Raw genomic sequence first — 8550 nt, 5'->3', positions numbered from 1 at the left:
GCACTTATGAAACATTATCTATCAACATGATGCATCCCTCTTAATAGTACGGCATACCTATTAAACTCAAGATAAACGGAAATATGAATTTGTACCACTTGAGTTGTTCTTTTGAATTGATGCCGTCCCTTCCAATCTTCATCAAGTAAGGGTGCTAACATGTTGATGTTGATCTTTTCACTATAGCCATCTTGAGCATGTGACTTGATTCCATTCATCAAGTTTGAATAATCCCAAATGTATCAAGTCACTTCCATCAAATACTTCATTATAGATTTGATTCTTCACATCAATATGACCATCTTAGCTTGATTAGTACCTCAACTAAATGCAAGTACTTTCTTCTTCACCCTAGCTAGGTTCTTCGGCCGTCAAGCCGTTGCTTGCCCTTCACCCTTGCTTAGTACCTCGAAGCCTTTCCTTGCTATCTTCACCATCTCAAGCCATCAAGTCACATCTTGTATTGAATCATCCATTCATATGTATTGTTATCTTTTTCATTTAAATTTAGCGAGCTTCAAATATGAGACCATTCCATATGCAATCCCTTATGTCTCATTAACTAATAATCATGAGCTTGCTTTCACATAGTACATGGAAATCCCACAAGAAATAAGCCTTCACATGAATTCCATTTGCATTGTTGTCTTGTGCTTGAACTAGATTGTTTATACAACAACACATCATTTTGGCTTTCATTAAGTACCTGTGAGATAACCTATTACCTGTTCACACTTAGCAAACGGGTTAGTCCTTTAATCACGTTGTCATTCAATCATCCAAAACCCACAAAAAGGCTAGATGCACTTTCAATCTCCCCCTTTTTGGTGATTGATGACAACTTGATTAAAGCTTACAAAATGATATAAACATTTAAACTTTTGGGTTCAATGATTTATGAGAGGCTCCCCCTTAATATGTGCTTATGATTAGAATCCACAAAATGACCTCAAATGTCAATTGCACATACTAAAACAAATAGGAGACTCCCCCTAAATCATTGCATCCGTGGGGTGCATGTGTGTGTGACAAAGAGAAACCGTGATGCATATGACATGATATATCATACAAGAATAAATGTAAAGGCATCACATCAAATATTTTCATTCTAGCATGCATAGTCCTTATGAAAATAAATATGACACATGTAATTCACACATAGCACTCATTACAAATTTTCTCAAGTTCAGAAACCATTGATATATATAGATAAAGATCATGTCTCAAGAGATACATAGATAAAGCATAAGTAAGTCTCATCTCTCACATGATACAATCTATCTCAAATCCAAGATACATTAATGAAGCTCAAAAACAAACTACAGCCTGCAGTACATATCTTCAGGTACAAAGATAAGCAAATGAAACTATCCTGAAGCTTTAATCAGTCTCTCTCCCCCTTTGTTATCTATCACCACAAAGGTCCAACAATGACATACTAAGGACAAAGGGGCTACAAGCTGTCACGAAAAGCTAAGATCACTCATCATCATCATCATCTTGACCAGCATCCTCATCATCTGAGCGTGCAACACCGGCTGGACGAGAACCACCCGCACCAGACGCGTCATAGCCACCAGACCCGTAGAAGCCACCACCACCTGTCAGGTCACTCCACCAATCTGTAGCATAGTCGTCTGCAGTGTTGGGACGTGGCTGAGAGTGAGTAGGCATACGAGCCTGAAGTGGTAGAGTGTCAGGGTGCTCAGGTGCCTGCTGCTGCTGCTATCGCTGTATGAACTCAACATACTCTCTATCATATCTAGCCTGCTGCTGCTCCTCAGTCTTAGGCTCACTAGCTGCCTCATCTGATAGAGGAGACCTAGGAGGATCAAGCTCAAGATTAGAAGCAATTTGCTTCAAAGTCCGAGTGTCCTTCCTCCTAGCCTCCCTCTCCTTCTGCTGCCTAGTCTGGATGTCACGGCACATCCCAAATATGGAGCTGAAAAGCCTACGGATAGGCGAAGGAGGACTGCCATGGCGTGAAGTAGAACGTGAAGGTGCATGTGGTGAAGGTGAAGCTCCTGTTGGTGCACCACTCCTAGGTGCATCTGCCTCTGGTGCTGCTGCTGCTCCTCCTGGTCCTGCTGGAGGTAACCCTGTCTCAGGCAAATCTGTAATAATCTTCAGGGCCTTGTGAATCTTATCATACTCAAATGTGTGCCCTGTCACCTGCTCAATCATATGCATGATATAAGGAGCAAAACCACAGCCCTTGAGGGGCCTCTCTCCAACACTCCTGATCTCAGACCAAATAAAGTCAAACACGCTGAAGGGCCGAGCATCAGGTGCCATCCTGTGGAGTAGGTTCCTGGAGTAATCAGCAATGGTGCCCTTGTCTCCACCCTTGTAGTCAATAGTCTTCCTGAACATCCTATCCAGGTACCTGTAGGTAGGGTGAAGACCTAGAACCTTCCCCACAGCTCCTCTCACACCACCAGGAGGATACATGTAGGCGAGCTGCTCAGGAGGTAACACCTGCTCGGTGTGGATCCTGTCCCTCTGGAGATCATCCTCTGAGAAGCCAAGATGGGCGGCAAAAACATCATAGTCAACACTGTACCACTGGCCCTCAAGCATCCAGTGCATCCGCCGCTCATCCTCCTCAACAAATAGAGTAGCATAGAACTGAGCTACTACCTCTGTGTTCCAGTCATGCTGGAACTCCATGATCTCATAAACTCCTGTGCTCTGGTAGATGGCAATAGCATGATCAACTGAGGCCTTCTGCAACTCTCTAATATATTGCCAATCAATCCACTGAGACCTAGCAATCACTGGGTTCCTGGTAAGAATCACACTGGAGTAGAAGTCCAAGTGAAAGGCTGTCTGGAAGCGGTGATCGTACTGAACCTTAGGTAAGCTCCTAGGATCAACCCTTCGCTCATCTCTAGCCTTCCTGGTCATACCCTTTCCCCTGTAGTCAACTCTGGGAACATAGGAGGGCACATTGGGCAGACGTGTCTCAAGAAGACCATAATGCATCCCCTGACCAGGCTAGTGCTGAACTGGAGGAACTGACTCCTCCTCCTCAATCTCCTGCTCCTCATCTGAGCTGTCACCATCTGATCCTCTGTCAGTGCTCTTCCTCTTTCTTTCATCTCTAGACTCCACTCTGAACTCATCAGTGTCTGTGTCAAAAGAAGAGCTCCCGGACCCCTCTGCATACTGAGCTGCTGCACTAGTGGCAGCCCTGGTGGACCTCCTGCTGGTCGGCTGAAATCCAGGATGCATATCCTGTCTCGCCTTCTTGTACTTCTCAAGTGCTGGATCATGCCTGTGCTTGGACCTCAGCTCCTGTCGTCCACTCATGGCAGCTGTCCTGTATCCAAAGATTTCCAAAGAATTTTAGATACATGCCCATAGCTTATTCTTGAATTGTAATTAGACATAGATTCTTTCATCCAAGGTTTTACAATCACCTCGACACACCATTGTCACAAGGTTTGCAAAATGTAGATACAAAAGAAACTAAGCCTAACAAACCATTCTAGATAGGATTGAGTCAGAGATCAGCAGGGAGTCTGCTCTGCTGGGCCATACCGGACACATCCGGTAGCATACCAGACACGTCTGGTATGGGCGACCAGCAACCCTAACCGGGGTCCCTCGATTCAAACCACCATGGATCAATTCCAAACATTAGGCATTGCTTCTATATCACCAATGCAGCATATTTACCGAAGGAATTTCCAAATCATGCATTAACCATGTAGATCGGACGAGGTCCGTGATTAGGGTACCTTGAGAGGAGAGAAGAGAGAGCGATGTGAAATCCAAATCCATGGGCCTTCAATCCTTGATCCAAGCCTTCTCCAATGCAATCTCCCTCTCTCTTTTTTCCTTGGTGAAATCCTTGGTCGCCCTAGGGGAGAAGAAGGGCGTCGGCTGGTTGGTTTGGAGGAGGCAAGTCTGGTTGGGCCGAAGGGGTACGCTCTGTTTTTATAGTCCCGCTCATACCGGACACGTCCGGTAGCATACCGGACACGTCCGGTATACGCGGGCTGGCCCAAATAATTCCAAAATGTGTTCTCACTCTTCCAAACCCTTTCTCTGTTGTTGCTCAGTCCAAAAAGGTGTATGATCTTGATCCAAACCGAGTACTATCACTTTTCTTATCGAATGCCATCAATTTATTTTCTCTTTTCCAAATAAATGGCATAATCAATAATTTGCTTGCTTGAGAGAGATAAAGTGAGACAAAGTAGATTGTGGACTTAAGAGAGCCATGTCATATGTGATTAGCTGATCAAACAATCAAGGAGAGCTATAATCATCACATGGCAAGGCTAGGTCACAAAGACCAAGATTCAAATAGTTTTTCAAATTCACACCACCTACACATGCTAGTTATGGGTTTTGAAAAACATATCTCCTATGTCACACAAATGCACATTCTAACATGTAAAGGGCCTTAGATGCACTTACAATACATGTATGTAAAAACATACCTTTGCCTTGAGCCCACAAGAATACCACTAAGAAGATACATGGCATGATAATCTTTATGTTGACCTTGATTGCCAAGTAATCATGCTTGATACAAATTCAATTTTTCATCCAAAGGACTACAAAGAGTGCTAGATTAATTTGTTAGTCCACAATGGTGCAAAATAGAAATTTAGCTCCCCCTAAATAAGTGCTTCAAGTATTTTAAATGACTTTCAACAAGCACTTTTATTCTTTTAAGAATTTGGGAGTCAATTTTCATTTTGACCATAAACCAAATAAGATTGCCATAGTTAAAAGTGAGTTTAAGAGATGCTCACTATCCACTTAGATTTGATAAAACACAAGCTTCTGAGTAAGTTAGGGATATATAAAAAAATGTATGGATCGAATACTCAGTTGAAACACAATTAGTGTTCTGGTCCAAGCAATACCGGACATGTCCGGTAGAATACCGGACACGTCCGGAATACACAGAACAGAAACACTAACTTTCTGTCCCTGGCCATACCGGACACGTCCGTAAGTATTATCGGACACGTCCGATAGGTTGAGGACAGAACCAATTAATTCACTGCTTGTAATTTTAGCTCTAGTATTTATTGTAAACTTGCATCTCAACAAATGAATTGCTTTACTAGAGAGCCGTTAAAAGCATCATATGGCAAACATGATAAATCTCAAGTGAAATTAATTAGCCACTTTCATTATTTCATAAATGTACCTATTTGTGAACTATATAGAACATGAAATGAACAAGGTGGCTATACTAAAAGGTTTAGGTACTTGTTACCAATGGTGAGGATGAAATATATGAGATGTTCATTGAATTATCTTCGGGTCAACCATATAAGGGATTAAGATAAGAATTGGTTGATAGATTGAGTGAATATAGTCAAATTGCTTGCTCAACCACCCCGAAGGCTTCATCTCATCACCAAGTACCTATATCATTAACCTAAGCACACTTTGGTACCCAACTTTTGTTGGGTCCTTTTGAGTTAGTCAACAAGTGCTTAGGTACCCAAATGGCTTTAGCACTAGTTTGTGGTGAACACATCACCTTACTAATGCTAACTCCATTTGTGGTCTTCCTAAGCATATCATGATAAACAAATGTGTTTGGCTTAGGTGAGTTACCATTTGGGCATTCATAGCTTAGATGCCCCTTTCTTTTACAAGCATAGCATATGCGGCCTTTGTTTGCTCTATGCTTGTTTTGCTTGTATGGACATCTATCAACCTTGTGGCCCATCTCATTGCATCCATAGCATCTTCTTGTTGCAACTTGGGCTTTCTTTCTTGCCACTTTGTACATTGGGCATTTCTTGGTAGAAGCCTTTTGATTTGCGGCTTCAACCTTGTCGGCCCAACTCTTGTGTGGACACATAGCCCACTCATGTCCATACAATCCACAACCATAGCACATCCTTTTTCCATGTTTCTTGCTCTTGGTTGTGTTGGCCTTGCTTGAGATGTGATTCTTTTGTTGGGCTTTGGAGGAAGCAAGGTTTGAACCCTTCTCAAGCTTCTTCACCATGTTATCACGGTTATCTTGAGAAGGTTGTGCTTTCTCCTTACCCTTCAACCGAATCACATCTTTCTTTAATCTTTGCACTTCTTCTTTGAGCTCTATGTTTTCTATAAGATTTAGCTCAATCGAAGATTGGCTTGCTTGAGGAGCACATTCATTAGTACAAGAAATATTTATTTGAGATGGTGTACTAGTGAGCGGATGTGTGAGAGGTTGAGAGAATTTTACCGATGTAATCACAACCTCATGAGCCACCTCAAGCATGATGCTTGATTCTACTACTTCCTCATGAGAGCACTTTAGATGAACATAATTTGCTTGTAGCTCATTATACTTGCTTGATAGTTCATCTAGCCTTGCTTTGAGCTCGAAGTTTTCCTTCTCTAGTTGTGAAACACTAGAAGAGGAGTTAATAACTAAAGCATGCTCAATTGACAATTTTTCATATCTCTCATTTATTGCCTTTAGCTCTTGCAATTTGGAGATGAGAAACTTTTCTTGATTTTGAAGCGATTGCTCTTGCTTCTCAATCTCTTCTTCAAGCTCATCATTCTTTTCAACTATCTTCATGATGATGAACTTGTCTTTATGGTTGAGATGATCAAGGTTGTAGTTGTCTTCAACTTCAACATCACTCTTATCTTGATCATCTACTTGTGCTTTCTCCTTTTCTTGATCTTTCTTGTTATTCTTCTTCTTGCTTTTCTTGGCCATGAGACACAAGTGATGAGTATCATGAGATACTGAGGTTGACTCATCACTTGGTCGCCATCGGGCTTGAGCATCGCTGCAAACAGCTGGTTGCTAGTCTGCTGCCTCGGCCATACCGGACACGTCCGGTAGGCATACCGGACACGTCCGGTATGTGCAGGCAGACAGCACGTCATGTGCTGCTTGCACTTCTTGCTCCGGCTCGGCGCTCATGAGGTCTTGTGAGGCTTCTTTGCTGCATGAAGACACAATGGACATACTTTCCATTGACTCGACCTCAAGTGCATCATCGCATTTGGATTCTCCATATAACTCAATGAGTTTGGTCCAAATGAGATGAGCACTCTCCGGAGGTGGTTGTCCATTGAATATTGCCTCATCTTGAACCTCTGCACTCAATGTACTCAAAATGATATTAATAGCTTGAGCATTGAGTTGCACGCATATCTCTTCCTCTTTTGATAAATTCTTATAGTTGCTCCAATCAACTATGGGAAGAGGTATGCTTGCAAACACAATATGCTCAACAATAGGACTAATATGTCTAAAAGCATTGAGTACATGAATTGACCAAGGTAGAAAGTTTGAACCATCATTTTAGAGAAGCACCGGCTCCAACTCGATAGGCATCGACATCCTTTTCTCACGGCGGTGAAGCTTTAGGTGAGAACCTGGCTCCGATACCAATTGAAAGGACCTAGGATGCCGCCTAGAGGGGGGTGAATAGGCGTTTCTGAAAATTAACACCTTTAAATACGGAAATAATTAGAAAGGGGAGTTTCCAAAATGGAAACTCCAAATCAAGAGTACTACCACCCCTCACAAGTTAGCCACAAAGTAAACAAGGTATAAAGAATATATCTAGAAGCTACAACCCTGCAACACCGAGTTAGAACAGAGAATAAATATTTTCAGTGCAGGCAGGAAATACCGGACGTGTCCGGTATGAATACCGGATGTGTCCGGTATACACGATTTCTGCAGATCAGCCCCGAACTTGCTCCTTTCGATTTCTATCTTCAAACCAAACTGCAGGCACCTAATGGAGATGACAATATACACAGAGAACCTGCAGCACAGCTAGAGCAACACAAATATCAAATGGAATGCGAATTAAGACACGATATTTGTTTTACCGAAGTTCGGACTCGTTCGAGTCCTACTCTCCGTTGAGGGGGCTGCGGGCGACCCAGCGAAGGTCAGCCCTAGAGGGTACCACGAAGGTCACTCTAGCCGGAGTCTTTTCCAACTCCTTTTCCTCCTTCCACTAAATGATTCCGAGGCGGCGGAATCGACCGTTACAAACTTTCCGAAGCAACCACAATCTCTCGGTTGCTCTCCGGCGACGCCTAGCCGTCTAGGACCGAAGAGTCCAAGAGTAACAAATGCGAATCACGAGATTGACAATAAGCACAAGTGCTCAAGTGGTGGCTTGCTCTCTTTTTCAAATTCTTTCTCAACCCACAAATTGATTTTGTAATTTGGATCATACACTCACTAAGAGAGGGTTTAGGAGAGTTGGTAAGGCTCAAAAACGTGTGTCTATCTCAGCAGAATCAGCAGCCTCCAAAGGTGGAGGCTTGGGGGTATTTATAGCCCCCTTGAAAAACTAGCCGTTTTATAGCCGTTGCAATACCGGACACGTCCGGTATGAATACCGGACACGTTCGGTATTACTCACACTGCGCCAACGGTAACTAAGTTACAGTGAAGTTGTGAGGCGTCGGAACTCCCGAAGAATGCCGGGACTTCCGACCGTCGGAACTCCCGACTCAAGTCGGAACCCTCGACCCTCAGTAATTTTGAAAAACATATAACTGAGTTAAAGTTAGTGAGGTGTTGGAACTCCCGACACA

Source organism: Miscanthus floridulus, chromosome 9 (genome assembly GCF_019320115.1).
Source record: "Miscanthus floridulus cultivar M001 chromosome 9, ASM1932011v1, whole genome shotgun sequence".
Lineage (NCBI taxonomy): Eukaryota > Viridiplantae > Streptophyta > Magnoliopsida > Poales > Poaceae > Miscanthus > Miscanthus floridulus.
The sequence above is the reverse complement of the archived record's forward strand: the minus strand, read 5'-3'. Positions refer to the sequence as shown.